The sequence below is a fragment of the Schistocerca cancellata genome, chromosome 9 (assembly GCF_023864275.1).
Source record: "Schistocerca cancellata isolate TAMUIC-IGC-003103 chromosome 9, iqSchCanc2.1, whole genome shotgun sequence".
Classification (NCBI taxonomy): Eukaryota; Metazoa; Arthropoda; class Insecta; order Orthoptera; family Acrididae; genus Schistocerca; species Schistocerca cancellata.
This window is the reverse complement of record NC_064634.1, coordinates 176,540,439-176,567,265: the sequence shown is the minus strand read 5'-3', so window position 1 is coordinate 176,567,265 and position 26,827 is coordinate 176,540,439.

Sequence of the window (26,827 nt, the reverse complement as noted above, 5' to 3'; positions counted from 1 at the left end):
CGCCGACGAGGTAAGTTCCTTGCCGCTTCTACGACGTTATCGAGCACAGAAAATTCATGTTACACGAATTATTGTCATTTTTAGTTCATCACTCGCACACCCACATTTCTCACACTTTGCAGGCAGGTTTCGTATGTTTTTGCGCGTCTTTCAAACCGTTGCATTACACAAAATTTCTGTAGTGTCCTTTCCACGTACTATTCCCATTACAAAAAGTAGATAAAAATACAACTACAAAAATAAACTTATGCTATTCATTTGCTAACATGCCAATATCGTTCTTATGTAAATTACAGTTTGATTGTCACTTTGTTTAACACATTTTGTTAAATTATAATTTCGTTACATTGTTCAGTTCCAATTATCTGGATACACATTTTGCTTCCATTTGGTTTTACATTCTTTTCATAACATTCATACACACTATGTGATCGAAAGTATCCGCACACCCCCAAAAGCATATGTTTTTCATGTTAGATGCATTTTGCTGCCACCTACTGCCAGGTACCCCATATTGGTGCCCTCAGGAGTCATTAGACATCGCTAGAGAGTAGAATGGGGCGCTCCGCGGAACTCACGGACTTCGAGCGTGGTCAGGTGATTGGGAGTCACTTGTGTCATACGTCTCTACGCGAGATTTCCACACTCCTAAACATCCCTAGGTCCACTGTTTCCGACGTGATAGTGAAGTGGAAACGTGAAGGGACACGTACAGCACAAAAGCGTACCGGCCGACCTCGTCTGTTGACAGACAGAGACTGCCGACAGTTGAAGAGCGTCATAATATGTAATCGCACACATCTATCCAGACCATCACACAGGAATTCCAAAGTGCATCAGGATCCACTGCAAGTACTGTGACAGTTACGCGGGAGGTGAGAAAACTTGGATTTGATGGTCGAGCGGATGCTCTTATGCCACATATCACGCCGGTAAACGCCGAACGATGCCTCGCTTGGTGTAAGGACCGAAAACATTAGACGATTGAACCGTGGAAAAACGTTGTGTGGAGTGACGAATCAGGCGACACAATATGGCGATCCGATGGCAGGGTGTGGGTTTGGCGAATGCACGGTTAACTTTATCTGCCAGCGTGTGTAGTGCCAACAGTAAACTTCGGAGGTGGTGGTATTATGGTGTGGTTGTGTTTCCCATGGAGGGGTCTTGCACCCCTTGGTGTTTTGCGTGGTACTATCACAGCACAGGCCTACACTGATGTCTTAAGCATCTTCTTGCTTCTCATTGTTGAAGAGCAATTCGGGGATGGCGAGCGCATCACCCAACACGATCGAGCACCTGTTCATAATGCACGGCCTGTGGCGGAGTGGTTACACGACAATAACATCTCTGTAATGGACTGGCCTGCACAGAGTCCTGACCTGAGTCCTGCAGCACACCTTTGAGATATTGTCGAACGCCGACTTCGTGACAGGCCTCACCGACCGACATCGATACCTCTCCTCAGTGCAGCCCTCTGTGAAGAGTGGGCTGCCATACCCAAAGAACCAGCACCTGTGAAGGGTGAGCCAACACCATACTGAATTCCAGGACTATCGGTGGAGGACGCCACGAACTTGTAAGTCATTTTCAGCCAGGTGTGAAGATACTTTTAATGACATAGAGTAGATTCGTTACTCCTTATGGCATAAACTGACATACATTTCATTCCAGTTCACACATATTCAACCCACTTGATATGATTACGAGGTACAGTCATGTTCAAAAGTATCCGAACCACCTGAATTGCATTTCGCCTAATTCTCATGCAACCCACATAACACAGCTGTCTAGCAGGTCCTCTAATTACTCCTAGGTACAGTCGTTTGGCTATTGAAAGTGGTCCCAACAAGTCACCATTACAAAACACTGCTCTGTATCGTAATAACTCAAGATGCAAAGAAATACCACGACACTACAAATATCAGGGAACACCTTATCACAGATAAGACTGTGCTTAAGGCTTGTAAGCTCACATTTATTATAATAAATGACATACCTGAAATGTTACCACTCTCATTATTACGCCAGACTGGTAATGCACGTAATAAGTTCGTTGTATTCATGATTTCCTCTTCAAAGTAACATACCGTACTTATTATTTAACACAAAATGAGATTAAAAATTTAAGTTATTCATGAGCAGCTAGTTGAGAATGTGTATAAACTTCAAATGACACGACGAACCGTCTCGTACTGCATATGGATTCAAACCCAGGTCACGTAGACTAAGCAAAGATTTCGTTACTGACGGAAACTAACAGTCATTCCTGATTAGGCATACAGAAAGTGATATACCTCGATTTTAGACAGTATAAGTTAGCAAATGTCAACTTTAAATCGCATAACGCAAACATTTTTAACGGACGCGAATTCCTACCCAGCATCTATTGTCCCTGTTAACGAACTACGAGAGGTCTTAAATATTGCTTCTTCACAAGTAACTTACTTGAATTGCCGTGAGGTAAAGCTTTGTGTTGGACAGGGATTCGAACCCAGAACATAAATGGGATAGATATCGACGCACAATCAACTGTGACATTTCGGATTTCTCGGCAGTAGCTAGACGTTTTAACTGAAAAGACGAGACGAAACATTAATTATTTCCTTCCCAGGACTCCAACACGGCGCCTATCGCTGTTATACTCTGGAGAAAATGAACGTTAAATATGGGTTTGTTGCACCAGCAGCGACATGTGAGCATGTTTGATCTAGAAACACTATGACGAAGAGTTCAGTGCTGACTGGGAATAGAGCTCCACACATATCGATGTTGTCTACACACAAAGAGACGTCAGCCACCAAATTTTTCTCCAGCTCGTAGTAACATCTTGAACTTACAGTGATCTCGCAAATACTTCTGTATCTCACTGGGAGTCAAAATCGTCACATATCGTTAGTGTTGACAACGAATGAAAATACAATAAAAATCAAAATTATTATCCACCAGCAGATAGGTGTTCTCATGCTAGAGCTTGATAATACATAATGAAATCTCTAGTGCCGGGCCAGGATTCGAACCCATTCACGCACAATATGTGGAGATGTTGAGGACTCTGCAGTTTTGAACAAACAACAAGTTGTAGCCGAGCTGTATTGTCACGAAGGGATCAAATTCCGCGTTAAGGACGGTCTGAGTCGCATTCCCAGTTCAGAACCAATTTTCTCGACTCTTTTTTTTTTTTTTTTTTTTTTTTTTTTTTTTTTTTTTTTTTTTTTTTTTTTTGCCATCAGTCTACTGACTGGTTTGATGCGGCCCGCCACGAATTCCTTTCCTGTGCTAACCTCTTCATCTCAGAGTAGCACTTGCTTGACGTATTCCAATCTCTGTCTTCCTCTACAGTTTTTGCCCTCTACAGCTCTCTCTAGTCCATGGAAGTCATTCCCTCATGTCTTAGCAGATGTCCTATCATCCTGTCCCTTCTCCTTATCAGTGTTTTCCATATATTCCTTTCCTCTCCGATTCAGCGTAGAACCTCCTCATTCCTTACCTTATCAGTCCACCTAATTTTCAACATTCGTCTATAGCACCACATCTCAAATGCTTCGATTCTCTTCTGTTCCAGTTTTCCCACAGTCCATGTTTCACTACCATACAATGCTGTACTCCAGACGTACATCCTCAGAAATTTCTTCCTCAAATGAAGGCCGGCATTTGATATTAGTAGACTTCTCTTGGCCAGAAATGCCTTTTTTGCCATAGCGAGTCTGCTTTTGATGTCCTCCTTGCTCCGTCCGTCATTGGTTATTTTACTGCCTAGGTAGCAGAATTCCTTAACTTCTTTGACTTCGTGACCATCAATCCTGATGTTAAGTTTCTCGCTGTTCTCATTTCTACTACTTCTCATTACCTTCGTCTTTCTCCGATGTACTCTCAAACCATACTGTGTACTCATTAGACTGTTCATACCGTCCAGCAGCTCGTTTAATTCTTCTTCACTTTCACTCAGGATAGCAAATTCATCAGCGAATCGTAGCATTGATATCCTTTCACCTTGTATTTTAATTCCACTCCTGAACCTTTCTTTTATGTCCATCATTGCTTCCTCGATGTGCAGATGGAAGAGTAGGGGCGAAAGGCTACAGCCTTGTCTTACACCCTTCTTAATACGAGCACTTCGTTCTTGATCGTCCACTCTTGTTATTCCTACTTGGTTGTTGTACATATTGTATGACCCGTCTCTCCCTATAGCTTACCCCTACTTTTTCAGAATCTCGAACAGCTTGCACCACTTTATATTGTCGAACGCTTTTTCCAGGTCGACAAATCCTATGAAAGTGTCTTGATTTTACTTTAGCCTTGCTTCCATTATTAGCCGTAACGTCAGAATTGCCTCTCTCGTCTCTTTACTTTTCCTAAAGCCAAACTGATCGTCACCTAACGCATTCTCAATTTTCTTTTCCATTCTTCTGGATATTATTCTTGTAAGCAGCTTCGATGCATGAGCTGTTAAGCTGATAGTGCGATAATTCTCGCACTTGTCAGCTCTTGCCGTCTTCGGAATTGTGTGGATGATGCTTTTCCGAAAGTCAGATGGTATATCGCCAGACTCATATATTCTACACACCAACGTGAATAGTCGTTTTGTTGCCAATTTCCCCAATGATTTTAGAAATTCTCGACATACAGATGGTCAAATAAAAGATGGAATAAGTGTCCTGTGAGCCTACATAGCGTTTGTTTCGTCACTAGAAATAAATAACTAGTATAAGAAAGGTTACTGATGATCGAGTTTCTACATGTCGCCACTCCAGACTTTACTGTGGTTTAACCTGTCTACTTGGTAGGGAAGGAATATCTTTTTTAATGTTAATTTCAGACCGCAATGCCATGGTATCTTCTTCACTTGGTGCAGCCAGAAGAGAATGGAATCTGTCTCTCCCTATCTAAAATCATTGACAGATGTTGGAATCGAACACAGACCATAGATATACAAACATATCATCAGTCCAACAGACCACCAATCCATCTTCTCTGTGGTTCATTTTTCTATAGTAACGCCATTGCGCCACACTGGTTGAGAAATCCTGGCTCCCTGTCGTAATTTGCAGCATGTTCAGTACATTCATTTACTTGGTTGACCGAATCACCATGAACTAGCTGCCTCGGCTACCCAGTGCATACAGTCCACTTTATTTTGTAATCACCGAAATAAAATTACATAACTGACACCTGCACAGAACTGCCGACAGTGTAGGATGCAGAAATTTAAATAGGAAGTGTTTCTTTCCACTTGAGCTACTCCATAGCGCTATCTCTTTGTTGAAAACGTAGTGCAGTGCAAATGTGGCATTTCAAAATTTTGTATTCCTAGAAACCCAAAATTTGCTTGTCAGCGGCGGGAAGAGGAGTTACCTGTTGTGCAGCATTATAAGTTCTTCACCATTGCACTATGAGCCGAAAGTATTTTCTTGCAATTTCATTATCGATGTTTGATCTGACTGCTTTTACCTCTTTCACAGAAGGGATAAAAACTCTACGTTCAGTGCGACTGGAACTGCTAACCATAACAGACGCTTTTTCACGGGTTAGCACGTTACCACATGGCTGGCGAAGAAGTACATGTCTTAGCTTCCTCTTACGAGATCAATAGCGGCTAGAACTCGTAAACCGCTATTTAAAGGACGAAATTTGTTGCGATTTCCACATGCAATGACTTTCCTGGGCTGAAAACCGTAAATTTATAAACTTTTGTTACACCTCAAGCGATAATAGCTCAGATTATTCAATGGAAATGGCAGGTAAAATCAAATGAACTTCGAGGCTTAATTCCGTTCACACCAAGAAGTAACTCGTCAAGCACAGAGTTGCCAAATATACCTTGCCTTGTTGCCAAATCTCAGTTGCAGTACCAGCAGGAAGAAGACGAACCGATGTGATTGTACAGCGGGCTGGGAAGTGACCACAGCTGGTGTCTCCAAGTCGCAGCTGCTATGGCCTGGAATACGTAATGCGTCTGATTCGCATTTCTGTAACTACGTTTAGGGATTGGAGCGTAGTTACTAATAATACTCAGAACTGACTGCAAACTAAGCATCATAAATCAGTAACTGTCATAGTTGTTTTTATATTTCTTTCTTTAGTGTACTCAAAACTAAGAAACTCATTCACAGACGTTTTCGTGCCTAGCCGATAGTCGAGCACAACAAACAAATAAAAATAAAAATAGAATGTGTGTGTGTGTGTGTGTGTGTGTGTGTGTGTGTGTGTGTGTGTGTGTGATAGAGAGAGAGAGAGAGAGAGAGGGAGAGGGAGAGGGAGAGAGAGAGAGAGAGAGAGAGAGAGAGATTAAAATCAAAAAGTATGAGAGAGAGAGAGAGTAAAAAATTGTTGTAATGAAATTGAATCATGGTATGTGAAGAAATCTTTCATGAAAATGACACGTTCCACATCATTACGAAATATTGTATTCATGATCTATGAAACAAGAATTGATCTAATGTAATTTAATCTAATCTAATCATATCATATTGATGACTAGCCATGAACAGTCATGAATTACCGAAATTTTTGCCAATACCAGTAACCAAATCTAAACTTGAAAATAAAAGACGACAATTTTTGAAATAAAGCGGAACTTCTATCAAGACCCTTTCGTCCCTGTTAACTAACCACGAAAGATGTCTGATATACCTCCATTCTGAAATAACAAAGTGTGCATGCATTTAAAGATGAAGTGCATGAGGTGAAGTTCTGTGACGGAGATACCAACCGACAAAGTAATCAGATTGTTAACTAAGTAAAATGAAATGTTACGTATATGTTTTTCTTACTAGCTGCTAGGTGTTTGAATCTAAAATAATGATACAAACTTTTGTGCCTAAGCGACAATCGAACTGCACACCTACAGTGCATCAACCAATATACCTTAAATATCAGTTGCTTACTTACCAAAGGTAAGATGAGTGCGTGTTCCAGAAATAACGACACCTATTGCGATTGTCAGCAGCATATGAACAGACATTAAAAATGCATGTTAATTTTCACCAGCAGACCGGTGTGCGCGTGATAGCGCTTGAAATGGAATTATGAATATTTTTGTATTGGATCAGGATTCGGACCCACATACTTACCTTTGGAGGAGACCTACAGAAGATTGCAGTCTTGGGAAAAGGAACGAAATGATGGAACTGTACTAATCCGAGAGATTCAGATCCTCGTAAGAGGAGATACGAATTCGAATCACAGTCCAGCACCAAATTTTTCAACGTCTCTAGTTCAATCAAGTACAAGTAAAATAAGAGCCCTGTTCCTTAAAATGTCCATCGGTTCATCAAATAAAATATAATTTTCTAATGTAAGTAAGTTTACTGGTGACTGTATTTCTGTTTACCATGACTTCCGCTATGTCATTTTCCAACGTGAACCGGCTCTGCCCAGTTGGTAGTGAAGGAACGTGATGTTTAATGCGGATTCTGGATTATAACGTCTTTCTCTTGAGGTTACCAGAGGTAAAGTAAATGTGTTTGTGCCTGTTAAAAGTAAATGCCTGAACCCACGCATTGCACCTGTGATAGTTCGTTCCACCAGACCATTGTGGCCACATTTCCCAGCCCCAGGAGTGTGCTGTAACGGATGATGTGCTTAGCGTACAAAATTAGTCACGGTGGAAAAAATGCGAGTCTGTTAAATGGTTAAGTAGAAGCAATCTTATGACGAGGAGATGATGATATTCTCATGTCAGCAGGATGTAAAGACTCTTCTAGGCATCATAGGCTGGATGTCAAGCCATTCTGAAATTTTCACAAATTCACTAAATTCCTTAGTTCGAGAAAATCCACTGGGAAGTGTGAAGTTACCGGATAATTCGATTATTACCGTCATTATTTCTATCATTTTCTTCTTACCGCTGCTGCAACACTGTACTTGAAGATCAGTTGATGCGTTTTGGTCACTATAGAAGTAGTTTCCCAAGAACAGGTTCTTTTCCTGTCTACAGAATCCTTTACATGTTAACATCAGCAATTACTCGTAGATAACATTAAAACTAAAGTGATTGATGAAGACGTTACTTGATAACAAAAACGCGCTGCCTTTCTTCATTTACTTGCGCCTAGAAATGACTATCGAGTACTGCCAAGACAAAAGGCTAGAGATCTTACTGCCTGCCGATATGCGTCGCTGTCAGTTCTTCCATATGATTTGGTCGACATGACATGTTTCAAGTTGTGTATGACAGAGAATGTTTTAGAAAATCAATTGTTTTCCTTTGCAATAAACAGAGAGATTTTCATTCTAAGTTATCCAAGTACAAAATTTTCGCAATATTAGTTCAAATTTAATATTCGCTTCTATAATGTAGGAAAGTATTTCACGGTTGCTAAACCCGCATCCGACTCACTGACCTTACACTTAGTCGCTGACCATAAATTCTAGCTCAGAGTGACACCAGATTAAGTAACCTAATGTCGCGAAGACTGTTTGCCAGTGCTCTTTGTCACCGGAAAATACGCAGTTCACTCATTTGGCTCCATAAGTGCACTGTAGCAGTAATTTCTGTGTGTATGCAATGCATACGGACTGTAGAATTTAGTGGTGCTCCCTCTTCCACTTCTGTATACAATATGACTGACCTAAACGGGCCCTTTGTCTTTACTGGCCCTGGGCAGTGCTACATCATACTGACAATAATACGTGCTTATACTGACAACCTGACTGTTCCTTTTACCTGACATTGTAATAAATAAAAGAACACGACTTTAAACTGGGAGATATTCGTCCCCCTTTTCCTTCTGTGAAATTTGTCAGTAAGCTATTGGCCTTCCAAGCAGCGAAATGCGGCAGAGTAAGGCCGGTAAACGATTCACAAACCACGATTTACTGTCGTTAAGACGATTTATTTAAACATTGTCGTTGCTGAAGGAATTTAGTTTCGTCTTAAGTCGTCTCAAGCAGCAACGTTCACAGACATCTCAAATAGAAAAAAAGCTCATTATCCAGGTACGAAGGATGTAAAACAAACTTCCCACAGTTTGTGTCAAGTTGATCTTTCCGTCCGAAAGCACTGCTTAAGTATTTTGTCTAAGAGGTATCACAAGTAGTGTTCCAGTAGCTGTGGGGATCTTTGGTTGAAACCGAGTTTAACACCAATGGGTACAGTATTGCTAAATATTCAAAATCATTATCAACCTAAGTCTGAGTTTATCCGCAGACTGTGGCGAATTTAAAATATTGAAAATAGACTTTGTATCCTTGTCTTCCTTGAGTGGGCATTGGAAGGCTTTGACACACACGCATACAATACTATGAATACTTCGAATGCTATGGTTAACGTTGCTCTGATAAACTACTTTTGTTTTTTTTAATTCCTCTGGGTCTTAAGCGTGGAATATGTGTTGTAGATACAGTCTTAGAGCAAAAAATTGACCGCCGAGTCGTTCACATCTGGTGGAAAATACAGTCGTGCTCCTCTCAGAATCTCATGTCCGGCAATATGCTCGATCTGGTAACATTCTAGACTGCTGCACTTCTCAGAGGAAGTCTTGACTTCAGTCTTAGTACTTTATTCCTGACTAAGACCGTAGTCTTGACGTAAAACACGAGACTAGCTAATATGACTTTTGACGACCGAAAAAGCACACATGGACAAAATTTTTATCGCCCCTTTCCTCTCGATGCTGACGCAATGAGTCTAATTCAAGCTAATCTACAATATATTTCGCTTTCTGTCACACTGGTAATAATAGTTTTGTTCAACAATGTTTTAGCGAAAGATTTCTTTGCCGGCCATCTGCCTCTGAACACCGCATGCGTCTGAGTTCTCTGGGACCCGTTTACTGCCTACCGGCGGGGACTGAGGCACTGCATTGTCTCGCCTTCTGCCGACAACGTCTGCTCCGCTCCTCACTCTCGATGATGTAAAATGCTTTAATGTTGTTGAGTGGTGACCCATAAAATCTGCCTACGATTTGTGTTTCATACTCTATTGCAAGGGAGGCACTAAACCGTTTTTATTTGGTAACTATTTTATTACACTACTATGCAGTACATCGTTGTAGCACAGATTTAATTTCAATGTATTCTAGTGCGCTATAATTAAAGTGTTATATCCTGTTCTTTTTCCTTCCACAGGAGATTCTTCAAATAATTTATTTTTTTCATGGATTCATGTGTGTTATTCGAGACACAGAGAGTAAATGCAGTGTAATGTGTTTGGTTCCTTTCTTTGACTCCCTATGGTAAATGGATGCAAAACATAGTGTCAATACCTTTCAGAACCTGCTACATAGCTACTCAGGCATATTGCTTGTTTTGAGGTCTATACATTAATTAATGGAGAAATGAATGCTGTTCAGAAGAGATATTTAAAATATACAATTGGATTTAAGGCGACAAAATTGCCTATATTTGAAGCTACTCAGAGAAAAAGTAAGCCGCTAGAGCCGCTGTTAGTTGTGGTGTCACCGCCAGACACCACACTTGCTAGGTGGTAGCCTTTAAATCGGCCGCGGTCCGCTAGTATACGTCGGACCCGCGTGTCGCCACTGTCAGTGATTGCAGACCGAGCGCCGCCACACGGCAGGTCTAGAGAGACTTCCTAGCACTCGTCCCAGTTGTACAGCCGACTTTGCTAGCGAAGCTACACTGACAAATACGCTCTCATTTGCCGAGACGATAGTTAGCATAGCCTTCAGCTACGTCATTTGCTACGACCTAGCAAGGCGCCATTACCAGTGTATATTGAGATTGCATTTATGTGATATCAAGAGCGATGTTCTCCAATTATGGAATAAAGTTAAGTATTACTTCAACTACGTACCTTATTTGCTACTATAATTTCCGTTAACTGTTCCAGACCTCAAGCCAGTCTGTGTGAGCTTGCACGCGTGCATTTCGGCCTCCTCTAGTAACACGGTGTTGGATCTTCTGCCAACACCACATAGTAAATGTCTGCAGAGAGTTCCAACTGCTACTGTGGAAATTTAGCATTGAGGCCCTACAGTAATCAAGAGGTTCATTCCCTTCATACTTATCACCCTGGTATGAGGGTCTTACGTGAAGAACAATATTGAAATTCGTATCGTTGACGGTCGATTCGAATTTCTTCAGAGACGCTTGCATTGTGAAGAAGCTTGACAGTCAGAAAGCCTAGATCTATGACCATTAACACAACTTACTAGGTCGAGCTACCAAGAGGACTTGAAGTGTAAAGGTTTTTCTTCCGATTTCGTTACAGAATATTTTCTGGAAATTCAGAGCTCCATAAAAAAAAAACAGGAAAACAGCTCGCACACGCTGGCCCTTCCCACGGTTAGAACTGACGATTCATTGAGCCGTGGCGACACGAGACACGGGCTGTACCACGGGGCTACGGACACACTGCTGCCAGCACTCCAGTCTCATCATGGTACTGGTCGCTCAGCCTCATAACACATCGTGAAAGATAATAAAAGTTGTCACTTATGTGAAGAACAGCATTTCTTTAGCCAAAAAATTGAATTTTCAGTCTCAGTGTCTTAGTTTACATGACGATTATATAGCACGAGTCATTCAGATGGAAAGGGAATATCAAGCGAATTTACCGAGTCAATTCAGTACCATACGTGGAAGTGATTGCACTGTCAAAGTGTTGCCAAATGTTTGAGACGGTGTTGCCAATTCTCAGCTGTGCTAGGAACAGCTCTGTAGCGATATGTGAGGAGAATCCCATGCTCATGTCATAGCAGGATACGGAAAGGAGGCGTGTGGTTTGGTTAATATGCAGCGTTTTATCCTACCAGTTGTGTCAAACATTCAGGTGTATAATGTTCCATAACGATTACAGTTTCACACAAAATATATACAAATAAAACACTTACCTTGTTACTTTGTGACAAAACATTATTTCAGTACAATACAAAGTTTTTGGAAATTAACTTTGCCCACCTGTCACAAAAAGTAAGATAACAAACACTATGCACCTCGAAATCGATTGCATCTATGTGTAGTCTTGTGATCATACAGGTAGAATTTCATGAATTGAACGAGAATGCAAAAAAAAAAAAAAAAAAATGTTCGTGCGAATGGAAGCTGAAAGAAACACTGTTAACTAATTATTCAGTGCCATGTAATAAACAATTCATTTGAAAATTCAGAAGAGAAGAAACTCAAAATCATGCCCATTAAAACAGAAAGTAAAGTGCAGATGCCGGCTGGGGTGGCCGAGCGGTTCTAGGCGCTACAGTATGGAACCGCGCGACCGCTACGGTCGCAGGTTCGAATCCTGCCTCGGGCATGGATGTGTGTGATGTCCTTAGGTTAATTAGGTTTAAGTAGTTCTAAGTTCTAGGGGACTGATGACCTTAGAAGTTAAGTCCCATAGTTCTCAGAGCCATTTGAACCATAAAGTGCAGATCTGCGCTTTTTCATCTTCCGATCTATACAAATAATGTATACTAATCAGCGTATTCATTGCTTTCGTAATGTTTCCCTCTTGTTTAGTCTTCTAATGATGAACTGGATCCACACCCATGAGTCTGATTGTTTCTTTGTATCCTTCAAATTTTTCAAATGGCTCTGAGCACTATGGGACTTAACACCTATAGTCATCAGTCCCCTAGAACTTAGAACTACTTAAACCTAACTGACCTAAGGACATCACACAACACCCAGTCATCACGAGGCAGAGTAAAACCCCTGGCCCCGCCGGGAATCGAACCCGGGAACCCGGGCGCGGGAAGCGAGAACGCTACCGCCCCGAGATGTGGACTTGTATCCTTCCATCTGCTATGTTTGCGTGTTATTGCTCGGTGTTCAAAAAGCAAAATGTTATGCCTGCTCCCACGAGGTATTAGAACGAGGTCGCAAGAAAGCTAACGAATTATAATCAAAATACACCGAGACACCAATTTGTTTGTCGTCATGGTGTTAAGTCGACAGAAATAGTCTGTATCACCGGCATCCCGTTGTCGTCTTCTCTTACTGAGATTTTCATATTACCCTGAAAATAAGACGCCGAGAGAATTGTGTATATTCTCCGTGACGAAACTTCCCGCATTCCATTCATCCTGATCCATTCGCAACGTGAATCGGCAGCAGTGAGTGATATGAAATCTGATGTGAGGTGACGAATAACAGTGACAATGGTAGTAATAAAAAACCAGTAATCAAAGATGTTTACCGCCTTACAGACAACTGTTAAGAATTAAGAAAATAACCAAGAAAGACTGAGTGTTTAATTGTCGCACTGCATAGGTCTTCTTACCTCTTTGTTACTGAATTCTGCTCTGGTCGTTTGCAGAGAGGAAAGAAAGACCCCAGTAGCCATACATGTCGCTAGTACAACGAGATACTACCTACCAACTATTCTTGCTTTACATCACGAGACTAACATGGCGTCACCGAGCTGATATTTGGAATACATTTCTGTTTTCTCTCTCTCTCTCTCTCTCCCTATCTTTATATACTTTTTTTTTATTTTCTGTGGAAAGCATCGAGAAGCGCGAGTAATAAGCAAGTAGGCATATAATCTCTTTACAGTTATTTTCATCAGGATAAATAATGCAACAATACACATGTTAAGTGTATTATTGCGTAATTCCAATTATTGACAGTCTATTCGTGAGCTTGCTCGCATTCAGTGGGCTGAAAACCGTCACAGAAGCAAGCAAAACACAAATATTTCTCGCACCATGCGCAACACACAAACGAAAGAGAAGGCGGCAATGGGATGCCGGTGATGCACGCAGTAATACCCAACTATTTCTACCAACTTTACACCATGACGACAGACAAATTGACGTCTCAGTGTATTTTGATTATAATTCGTTAGCCTTCTTGCGACCTCGTTCTAGTACCTCGTGAGAGGAGGCATAATTTAATGCTTTTTGAACACTAATCAGTAACACACAAAGATAGTAGATGGAAGGATACAAAGAAACAATCAGACTCATGGATGTGGATCCACTTCATCATTAGAAGACTAAACAAGAGGTACACATCATGAAAGCAATGCATACGTTGATTTCTATACATTATTTGTATGGATCTGCACAGTGCCCGCATCTGCACTTTAGTTTCTATCCACACGCATGAGTCTGATTGTTTCTTTGTATCCTCCCATCTACTAAAATTAGTTTTGAGAGCAACGTTAGCTACAGCGTTCAAAGTATTCATAGTATTGAATAAGGGTGTGTATATGCCTTCCAATGCCCACTCAAGGAAGACAAGGATACACAGTCTAGCTACCGTATTATAAATACGCATCAGTTTGTGGATGAACTCAGACTTAGGTTGATGATCAATTTGAATATATAGCAGTACTGTACACATTGGTGTTAAACTCGTTTTCAACCAACGATTCCCACAGCTGCAGGAACACTACTTGTGATACCTCTTAGACAAAATGCTTATGCAGTTCTATAAGATGAAAAGACCGACCTGACACAAACTGTGGGAAGTTTGTTTTACAACCTTCGTATCTGGATAAAGAGCTTTTCCTATTTGAGGTATCTGTGAACGTTGCTGCATAAGACGATTTAAGAAGAAACTAAATTCCTTCAGCTACAACAATGTTTAAAGAAATCGTCTTAATGGCACTAAATCATGGTTTGAGAATCGTTTACTGACCGTACTCGGCCGCATTTCGCTGGTTGGAAGGAAAAAAACTTACTGACAAATTTCACACAAGGAAAAGTGGGACGGAATGTCTCCCACTGGAAGGTCATCATGTTTTATTTAAATGATTACAAAATCAGCTAAAACGAACAATGAGGCTGTCAGATTAGCACATTACTGTTGTCAGTATGATGTTGCACCGCACAGGGCATGTAATGATACAGCGATGATGATGTTTGGTTTGTGGGGCGCTCAACTGCGTGGTTATCAGCGCCCGTATAATTTCCCAACCTTTGCTCAGTCCAATTTCGCCACTTTCCTGGATGATGATGAAATGATGAGGACAACACAAACACCCAGTCATCTCGAGGCAGGTGAAAATCCCTGACCCCGCCGGGAATCGAACCCGGGACCCCGTGCTCGGGAAGCGAGAACGCTACCGCGAGACCACGAGCGGCGGACAATAATGATACAGCGCCCGTTTAGGTCAGGCAAATTGTATACAGAAGTGGAAGAGAGAGTACCATTAAATTCCACAATCCGCATGCATTGCATACACACAGAAATTACTGTTACAGTGTACTATTGGAGCCCAATGAGTGAACTGCATATTTTCCGGTGAAAAAGAGCACTGGCAAATAGTCTTCGCTACATTAGGTTACTTAAACTGGTATCACTCTGAGCTAGAATTTATGGTCAGCGACTAAATATGAGGTCAATGTGTCGGATGCGGGTTTTGCAACTGTGAAATACTTTCCTACATTAGACAAGTGAATATTAAATTTGAACTAATAACGCGAAAATTTTGAACCTGGATGGCTTACAACGAAAATATTTCTGTTTATTGCAAAGGAAAACAATTGATTTTCTAAAACATTCTCTGCCATACACAACTTCAAACAGGTCACGTCGACCAAATCATGTGGAAGAACTGACAGCGACGTATAACGGAAGGCAGTAAGATCCCTTGGCTTTTGGTTTGGCAGTATTCGAGAGCCATTTCTAGGCGCAAGTGAAGTACGAGAGGCAGCACGCTTTTGTTATCAAGTAACGTCTTCATCAATTACTTTAGTTTTAATGTAATCTGCGAGTAATAGCTGATGTTTGATATTAACATGAAAAGGACTCCGTAGACAGGGAAAGAACCTCTTCTTGGGCAACTACTTGTATAATGACCAAAAGGCATTAAACGATCTTCAAGCACATGCGTTGCAGCAAGGGTATGAAGAAACTGATAGTAACAATGACGGTAATAATCGAATTATCCGGTAACTTCGCACTCCACATTGGATTTTCTCGAACTAAGAAATTTGCTGAATTAGTGAATACTTCAAAATGGCTTCACATTGAGTCTATGATGCCTAGAAGGGTCTTTACATCCTGCTGACATAAGAATATCATCATCTCCACGTCAGAAGATTATTTCTACTTAACGATTTAATAGGCTCGCGTTTTTCCCACCGTGACTAATTTTGTAAGCTAAGCACATCATCCGTTACAGCACACTCCTGGGGCTGGGAAATGTGGCCACAATGGTCTGTTGGAACGAACTATCACAGGTGCAATGCGTGGGTTCAGGCATTTACTTTTAAGAGGCACAAACACATTTACTTTACCTCTGGTAACCTCAAGAGATAGACGTTATAATCCAGAATCCGCATTAAACATCACGTTCCTTCATTACCAATTGGGCAGAGCCAGTTTACGTTGGGAAACGACATAGGCGGAAGTCATGGTAAACAGAAATACTATCTCCAGTAAACTTACTTACATTAGAAAATTTTATTTTATTTGATGAAACGATAGCCATTTAAAGGAACAGGGCTCTTCTTTCTCTTTGTACTTCATTGAACTAGAGACGTTGAAAAATTTGGTGCTGGGCTGTGATTCGAATTCGTATCTCCTCTTTCGAGGATCTGAATCTCTCGGAACAGTATAGTTCAATCATTTCGTTCCTTTTCCCAAGACTGCAATCTTCTGTAGGTCTCCTCCGAAGGTAAGTATGTGGGTCCGAATCCTGATCCAGTACAAAAATATTCATAATTTCATTTCAAGCCCTTTCACGTGCATACCAGTCTGCTAGTGAAAATTAACGTGCATTTTTAATGTCTGTTGATGTTTGCCAACGATCGCAATAGGTGTCGTTATTTATGGTCAAACACGAACACATCTTACTGTTGGTGAGTAAGCAAGTGTTACTTAAGCTATGTTCGTAGATGATAAAGAAGGACGGTAGGTGTGCGGTTCGATTGTCGCTCAGGCACAAAAATTTGTATCCTTAATTTAGATTCAAACGTCTAGCAGCTGGTAAGAAAAACCTATACGTTACATTTGATTTTACTTAGTTAACAATCCGATTGCTTGTTGGGTTTGTATCTCCGTCAAAGAACTTCACATCATGCGCTTCATATTTTAAATGCGTGAACACTTTGTTCCTTCTGGATGGAGGTATATCACACATCTTTCGTGGTTAGTTAACAGGGACGAAAGGGTCTTTACAGGAGTCTCGGTTTATTACAAAAACTGTCGTCATTTATATCCAAGTTTAGATTTGGTTACTGATATTGGCGAAAATTTCTGTAATTCGTGCCTCTTCATGACTGGTCAGCAATATGATATGATTAGACTAGATTAGATTAGTACTTGTTCCATAGTTCATGGATACATTTCGTAATAATGTAGAACGTGTCACTTTAATGAAATATTTCTTTACATACCATGATTCAGTTTCTTTGCAACAATTTTTTAATCTATCTCTCATTTTTTTTTATCTCACTCCCTCACTCTCTCTCTCTCTCTCTCTCTCTCTCTCACACACACACACAGACACACACACACACACACACAGCCTTTATTTATTTTTATTTATTTGTTGTGCTCGACCATCGGCGAGGCACGAAAACGTTCGTCAATGATTTTCTTAGTTTTGAGTACACTTACGAAAGAAATATAAAAATAAATATGAGAGTTATTGATTTATGAAACTTGGTTGGAAGTCAGTTTGGAGTATTATTAGTAACTACGCTCCAGTCCCTAAATCCAGTTACACAAATGTGAATCAGACGGATTACGTATTCCAGGCCGTAGCAGACGCGTCTTTGAGACGTCAGCTATGGTCACTTCCCAGCCCGCTGTAGCATCACATCGGTTCGTCTTCTTCCTGCTGGTAATGTAACTGAGATTTGACAACAAGGCAAGGTATATTTGGCAACTCTGTGATCGACGAGTTACTTCCTGGTGTGCACGGAATTAAGCCTTAAAGTTCACTTGATTTTTCCTATCATTCCCATTGAATAATCCGAGTTATTATCGCTTGAGCTCTAGCAAAATATTGTAAATTTACGGTTTTCGGCCCAGGAAAGTCGTTGCACGTGAAAATCACATCTAATCTCGTCCTTTAAATAGCGGTTTACGAATTCTCGTAAGAGGAAACCTAGACGCATTCTTATTCCCCACCTCTGTGGAAGCGGGCTAGCCTGTGAAAAAGGGTCTGTTATGGTTTGCGGTTTCAGTCTTGCTGAATGTAACAATTTTATCCCTTCTGTGAAAGAGCTACAAGCAGTCATATCACACATCGATAAGGAAATCGCAAGAAAATACTTTCGGCTCATAGTGCAATGGTGAAAAACTTACAATGCTGCACAACAGGTAACGCCTCTTTCCGCTGCTGACAAGCAAATTTTGGGTTTTTAAGAATACATAACTTTATTAATGAAATGCCACATTTGCATACCTCTTGAGTATGACACAGCATACCAATCAAACACAGACCCAGTCGAAGTCTAAGTGATTAGTATTTTACTAATTCGGCCGATAGAGGCACGCTTGTGTACAGATACAGAGTTTTATTGAAACAGACTTTCGTCGTAAGGTTATCGTGGGTAGTTTCATTTCATTTCTTATATTACAGTGCACAGTTTTCGTACGGTTCCTTTTAGTGTTGCTAAAACATTAGTTAACATGAGAGAGAAATTAATCATCAACGATATATGCGAATTCTCTGATGTTATCTATAACAGTCTGACAATGCAGATGCAGTTTATTGATTACATGCATGTAGAAAACTTGTTCTGAGTTCAAGGTGTCAAACAAGGTTTGATGAAGAATAAAATGCTACTGCCAAACGACAGCTAATGTAGAAAATACTTTTCTGACGTATTTTGGCAAGATGCGCTCTCCACATACATAATACAAAAGTTTCGAGATGCATCTGCAGCCTGGCCAACTATTAAAACTGAAAAAAACAAAACGTCGCAGAAGTTAGCACTTTTTTGACATGCGACTGTTCTGTGTTGAGAAGTGAAGGGAATTATGTTCAAAGTTCCATTAGATCGATAACTTCAGCAGACAGCAGTATGGCGTTTTAAAAAATGTAGCAGTGAATACCCAAACTCGCGACGCTTACCGTTACGCTACGCCGGCCGGAGTGGCCGTGCGGTTCTAGGCGCTGCAGACTGGAGCCGAGCGACCGCTACGGTCGCAGGTTCGAATCCTGCCTCGGGCATGGCTGTGTGTGATGTCCTTAGGTTAGTTAGGTTTAATTAGTTCTAAGTTCTAGGCGACTGATGACCTCAGAAGTTAAGTCGCATAGTGCTCAGAGCCAGCCATCGTTACGCTACTTGCTGCCACGTAGCTGCAATACCTCAGAATCCAACAACAGTTCCTCCAGAATTTCCGCATTCCACAGTGCTGTGAGATAATGCATATGGCCGGATCTATACTTCTGAGAGACAGACAATTACAGCTTTTCTTTTTCACTGCACGACGTTTTTAACAAACAGATAGCGCATTAGAGTAGCTCAAGTCGAAAGGAACTCTTCCTATTTAAATTTCTGCATCCTACACTGTTGGCAGTTCTGTGTGGGTGTCAGTTACGCGATTTTATTTCGGTGATTACAAAATGGAGGCGAATGTATGCACTGGGTAGCCGAGGCAGCTAGTTCATGGCAGTTCGGTCAACCAAGTAAATGAATGTACTGAACATGCTGCAAAACACTACAGGGAGCCTGTGTGTCAGAATTCTCTTCCTGTGTGGCGCAACACTGTTATGACAGGGAAAGGAGGGAGAGAGAACAGAATTTGGTGGTCTCTTGGATTGATCCTAGGTTTATATACTTATGGTCTGGGTTCGATTCCAACTTCAGATGATGATTTTTGGTAAGGAGAGACAGATTCTGTTCTCTTCTGGCGACACCAGGTGAAGAAGGTATAATGGCATTGTCGTCTGATAGTCATGTTAAACATGATATTCCTTCTTACCAAGTAGACGTTAGGTTGAACCACAATAAAGTCAGGAGCCGCGACATGTAAAAACTCTATCAACAGTAATCTTTCTTATACTCGTTATTTATTTCTAGTGACGAAACAAATGCTATGTAGGATCGCAGGACACTTATTCCATCTTTTATTTGAGCTTCTGTATGTCGAGAAAATTGGTTCTGAACTGGGAATGCGACTCAGACCGCCCTTAACGCGGAATTTGATCCCTTCGTGACAATACAGCTCGACTGCAATTTGTTGTTTGTTCAAAACTGCAGATTCCTCAACATCTCTACATACTGAACGTGAAAGGGTTCGAATCCTAGCCCGGCACTAAAGCTTTCATTATGTATTATCAAGCTCTAGCATGAGAACACCTATTTACTGGTGGATAATAATTTTGATTTTTAATGTATTTTCATTCGTTGTCACCACTAACGATATCTGACGTTTTTGAGTCCCAGTGAGACACAGAACTATTTGCGAGATCATTGTAAATTCAAAGATGTTATTCCGAGCAGGTGGTGGAGAAAAATTCGGTAGTTGACGTCGCTTTGTGTGCATTCAACAACGGTATGTGTGGGGTTCGATTCCCAGTCAGCACTGAACTCTTCGTCATTTTATTTCTAGGTCAAACATGCTCACATGTCTCTGCTGGTGTAACAAATCCATTTTAACGTTCGTTTTCTCTAGAATATAACAGCGATAGGTGCCAGGTTGGAGTCCTGGGAAAGAAAAAATTAATGTTTCGTCTCGTCATTTCAGTTAAAACATCTAGTTACTGCCGAGAAAATCTGATATGTCACAGTTAATTGTGCTTCGATGACAATCCAATTAGGTTCTGGGTTCGAATCCCTGTCCAACACAAAGCTTTACATAACGGAATTTCAAGTAAGTTACTTGTGAAGAATATTTAACATCTCTCGTAGTTCGTTAACATGGACAATAGATGCTGGGTAGGAATTTGCGTCCGTAAAAAATGTTTACGTTACGTAATTTAAAGTTGATATTTGCTAACTGATACTGTCTAAAATCGAGGTATATCACTCTCTGTATGCCTAGTCAGGAATGACTGTTAGTTTCCGACAGTCACGAAGTCCTTGCTTAGTCTGCCTGACCTGGGTTTGAATCCATATGCAGAACGAGACGGTTCGTCGTGTCATTTGTAGGTCATACATATTCTCAACTAGCTGCTCGTGAATAACTTAAGTTTTTAATGTCATTTTGTGTTAAATAATAAGTACGGTATGTTATTTTGAAGAGGAAATCATGAATACGACGAACTTACTACGTGAATTACCAATCTGACGTAATAACGAGAGTGGTAACATTTCATGTATGTCATTTATTGTAATAAATGTGAGCTTACAAGCCTTAGGAACCGTCTTATCTGTAATAAAATGTTCCCTGATACTTTTAGTACCTTGGTGTTATTTTACATCTTGAGTTATTGCGATAAAAGCAGTGTTTTGTAGTGGTGACTTGTTGGAACTATTTTCAATAGTCAAACGACTGTACCGAGGGGTGATTAGAGGACCTGCTAGACATTGCGCTATGTTGGTTGCATTTGAATCAGGCGAAATGCAATTCAGGTCGTTCGGATACTTTTGAGCACGACTGTACAGGGAGCAAACAGTGATCCTCTGACACCCATGAATTTCGACAGCAACTGCTTGCAGGTCGGTAGGTTGGGGGGGGGGGGGGGCAGAGGAGTGATGCATGTTACAGACAAGCACAGCCACCCCTCACCCCTTCCCCCCTTGGCCCTGTCCCTAGTCAGGTCATCCTTTCTGGTGAAGAGTATAGCCACGTAGCACAGGGGTGTCAGTGGTTTTAAAATGTTTTTCTTGTAAACACATGCACAGAGGGCATTTCTCCCCTAGGAGTTTCAGTTCCTCTTCATGTATCCTGAACCCATTATTGTTCTACTGTAATATGGAAGCCATCTATCACGAGCGTTGCACTTTCACCCTGTCCTTCCGCCAGGGAGGAGAGCAAGTAATGGGTGGGGACTCAGTCTTGGGGCGATATGATTGCCCCTGTCTCTCATCAAGTTCCATTTCCACCAAACAGTCAAGAGAGATATCAGATAGTAGGACATCCACAGCATTGGACTGTTTACTTCCATACTCCGTCGATGGTGGACACTTGGCCTTTGATTTTTTGCCCCAGGTAGGCTTTAGGGCCAAAACCACAGCAGTGGTTGTGGCACCACTGGACGGTGGGCTGGAGTGAGCCTTCGGAGATGCCGAGAGCTCCACAACGTTAAGGACAAGAGACTTGTCTGATGTTTTGGGAGGGAGCTTTGGAGGAATGGCAATGGCACAAGTGCACCAGCAAACTCAGGTGCTAGTGCTGACACTAGCAACCTCCGTTTTGGCAGCCGCATCGGTCTTCTGAACTCGTTGTTTAAGAGGGGACACAAAGGAAGCACCAGATGCTGGGGGCTGAATGGCCTTGTAGATCATTTTGTCCTCTTCATACGAAATATGTCTAGTTGTTTTGATTTCCTGGATCTTACTTTCTTCAAGGAAGACACTACAGTCCCTACTCCAGACAGGGTAATTGCCAGAATAGTTTATGTACTTTGGAGGAGATGCAAAACCAACATCTTCGTGGGCAGCCTTTCCACATGTGCCACAAGTAACAAACCCCTTATAAACTGAGGAGGTGTGCCCAAAGTGCTGGCAAGTAAAACAGTGCATCAGGTTATGGAAGTGAGGCTGCAGACTGAGGTGGAGGAAACCAGCCTTAAAGTGCTCAGGAAGTTTGGTGTTGCCAAAGGTCAGTATAAATGAGTTCAACTTCACGAGATAATCATCCACCCGTTTCAGCACTTCAATGATGCCTGCCTGGGACCACTCAGTTTCAGTTCTTCTCCGGCAATATCAACCAGATCCCTGCAAGGCACAACACCTTTGCTATAGTTTAAAGTGTCGTGCAGTTCACTTTCTGTTGATGCTACCCAAGACACTGAGCTTTCTGGACGTTATTGACTTGTTGGGAATTGGACGTTTCTACCAAAAGGGTCCCATTTCGTAAGTATTCGACAGATTTTAAGATTTCAGCGATTCCCGCTATCCCTTTTTTATGTAAAAAGGTGAAACTCTCTCAATAGTGCCCTATTTCCGTTTAGTGATAAGAAACACATTCTGGCCACCAGCATGCGTTCTGTTAATAAATACTGACAGAGTCTGTGTAAATCCCAAGTCTGGAGGACTGGCTACACGAGCCCTCTTTTTTGTTTGGTTGTTGGTACCTACCAGCGGCCCGCCCTTTCCGATGAGAGGAGGAAGAGAAGACTGCGAAGGATCCATCTCGGTCCTACGAGCAGTTAGGGAACTAGAAGTCCAACTAGACAGCGCCCCACATGGCTAGGTAAGCCTTATACAACAGGTGTGGTAGGTTTCCCAGGGGTTGATCGCTAATGCCTCTTTCACCTCAACAACCACGCATCTCATCAGCTCTCAGCATACCTTGAGATTGAGGTTTTTTTTTTTTTTTTAGAGAGGTGTGTACCATCCTCGCAATCCAGGCAGTCAAGCCAAGATCCCCATTCCCTGAAACACACAACGTCCCACGGCCGCACTGCACGGTGGTCACTGAAGCGTACCCAGAGTTTACAGTGGCAGAAGACTGGGGGCGCTTACCAGCCCCCAGCTCAGGAACTCTGGGGTCGCCAAGTCCCTACTCAGCAAACGAATGCTGAGCCCCTGAGGGCACTGATTTCGGTGTGTCTCCACCCAACTGCTGTAACTCTAATGCTAACCGCTACGTGGCTACTGGCGATGTACAAACCACAACCATGGTTGTGAGATAAACATGTCCACGAAGTGATAGTGACAGGCGTTCCTGCCACGGATACACAAATGTGTAAAAACACTCACACGCTCGCCCCATCGCTCGGCGCTCCAGCACATGGCATGCCCCACTCAAGCACCAGGGAACTTAATGAGCACCAACAACGAACTTCCCGGCCACGCTCCTCTCTGGAGCCAGTTCTGGCACAGCTGGTGTCATGGATATTACGGCGTAACAATTATTAAACTACGTGAAAAAAACACAAATAAACGTAAATTAGCTACAAGCTATGTCGTGCGCACTCTTTATTGAACATATAAACGTCACTACAGATATCTGGATTTAGGTTATGACATGTTCGATATGCCTGCTATCATTGGTGACGATGTGGCACAGATGAATAGAGAAATTCTGCACGACCTGCTGAAGTGTCAGAACATCGATGTCGTCAATGACCTCCTTCATTAATAGCTCAGATAGCACAAGAATTGTGTAGGAAATCCACCACAAGACTTTCAAATCAACCATCCCGCCTTTATTGAAACATGGAAGCTACTGAAAACGTAACAGTGTATTTCCTGATGAATCTGAAATGACTCCTTCTCAGTGTGTGTCTTGCGCACAATAGGGCTCTAACGTGTAGAACAATAATTCGACTGTAGTCTGGTTCGTAAATACAGCTACACGTTTATCTGGAACCAACTAGATAATGGTGGTTTAGTAGTTATTGCTCTACACCATGTCTTTAATACGAGGTGCATTCAAGTTGTAAGGCCTCCGATTTTTTTTCTCCGGAATGGAAAGAGATAGAAACATGTGCATTGTTTTAAAATGAGGCCGCGTTCATTGTCAATACGTCTCAGAGATGGCAGCACCGTATGGCAGATGGAATTTTACCGCCAGCTGCGAGAATGAGAACTGTTTTAAATACTTAAAATGGCGCCGTTTTCCTTACTTGAACAGCGTGCAATCATTCGTTTTCTGAATTTGCGTGGTGTGAAACCAATTGAAATTCATCGACAGTTGAAGGAGACATGTGGTGATGGAGTTATGGATGTGTCGAGAGTGCGTTCGTGGGTGCGACAGTTTAATGAAGGCAGAACATCGTGTGACAACAAACCGAAACGACCTCGGGCTCGCACAAACTGGTCTGAGACATGATCGGGAAAGTGGAGAGAATTGTTTTGGGGGATCGCTGAATGACTGTTGAACAGATCGCCTCCAGAGGTGGCATTTCTGTGGGTTCTGTGCACACAATCCTGCATGACGACCTGAAAATGCGAAAAGTGTCATCCAGGTGGGTGCCACGAATGCTGACGGACGACCACACGGCTGCCCGTGTGGCATGTTGCCAAGCAATGTTGACACGCAATGACAGCATGAATGGGACTTTCTTTTCGTCGGTTGTGACAATGGATGAGACGTGGATGCCATTTTTCAATCCAGAAACAAAGCGTCAGTCAGCTCAATGGAAGCACACAGATTCACCGCCACCAAAAAAATTTCGGGTAACCGCCAGTGCTGAAAAAATGATGGTGTCCATCTTCTGGGACAGCGAGGGCGTAATCCTTACCCATTGCGTTCCAAAGGGCACTACGGTAACAGGTGCATCCTACGAAAATGTTTTGAAGAACAAATTCCTTCCTGCACTGCAACAAAAACGTCCGGGAAGGGCTGCGCGTGTGCTGTTTCACCAAGGCAACACACCTGCACATCGAGCTAACGTTACACAACAGTTTCTTCGTGATAACAACTTTGAAGTGATTCCTCACGCTCCCTACTCACCTGACCTGGCTTCTAGTGACTTTTGGCTTTTTCCAACAATGAAAGACACTTTCCTTGGCCGCACATTCCCCAGCTGTACTGCTATTGCCTCAGAGATTTTCCAGTGGTCAAAACAGACTCCTAAAGAAGCCTTCGCCGCTGCCATGGAATCATGGCGTCAGTGTTGTAAAAAATGTGTACGTCTGGAGGGCGATTACGTCGAGAAGTAACGCCAGTTTCATCGATTTCGGGTAAGTAGTTAATTAGAAAAAAAAATCAGAGGCTTTAGAACTTGAATGCACCTCGTATTGCCCCACAAAAGTCCCATGCGTTCTGATCCGGAGAATATGGCGGCCAACTGAGGCCCCAGCCAGTGGTACCCAAAGTGCTCCTTCAGGGCATCAAACACTCTCCTGTATCAATGCAGTGGAGCTCCGTCTTGACGCCCAGGTTCCCGGGTTCGATTCCCGGCGGGGTCAGGGATTTTCTCTGCCTCGTGATGGCTGGGTGTTGTGTGCTGTCCTTAGGTTAGTTAGGCTTAAGTAGTTCTAAGTTCTAGGGGACTGATGACCATAGCTGTTAAGTCCCATAGTGCTCAGAGCCATTTAAACCATTTAGCTCCGTCTTGCATGAACTACATCTTGTCGAAATCAGTATCGCTTTGGATAATGGGAATGAAATCATCTTCAAAAACCTTCAAGTACCGCTTGGTAGTCACGGTGCCACCGAAGAATATTGCTCCAATTATTCCGTGACTGGACATTACACACCACAAAGTCACCCATTGAGGGCGAAGAGAAATGCACCATTTTTCTTATTAACAAGCCCATCCAAATGAAATTGGGATTCCACGCTAAACTAAACCAAGTATGTGCTTACTAAATTAAAACTGCGTGCCAGACCGAGAGTCGAACTCGGGACCTTTGCATATCGCAGACGAGAGCTCTACAACCTGAGCCACCGAAGCACGACTCACTACCCGTCCTCACACCTGTAATTCCGCCAGTACCTCGTCTCCAACCTTCCAAACTTCACAGAAGCTCTCCTGCAGACCCTGCGGAACTCGCACTCCTGGAAGAAAGGATATAGCGGATTGGCTTAGCCACAGCCTGGGGAATGTTTCCAGAATGAAATTTTCACTCTGCAACCGACTGTGCGCAGATATAAATCTTCCTGCCAGATTTAAACTGGGTGCCGGACCGAGACTCGAACTCGGGACTCTTGCAAGGCAATTTCGCTCATCTTTCTGGATGCGCATACTAATTCTCATCATGTCCCGCATCCAGTCGTGCAGTTTGAACGTCCTAACGCAAACCATTCAGAAGTTATGATGATTTTGTTTCATGCCGTTTAGTAAGCGTCACCCTGTATATCTGTTGCAGAGAATATCGGCGTAATTTTATGGCGAGATTGTAGTGGTGAGGGACAAGGGCACTCACTGAAATTAAGCGCCCCAGTGGAGAGATGCAAG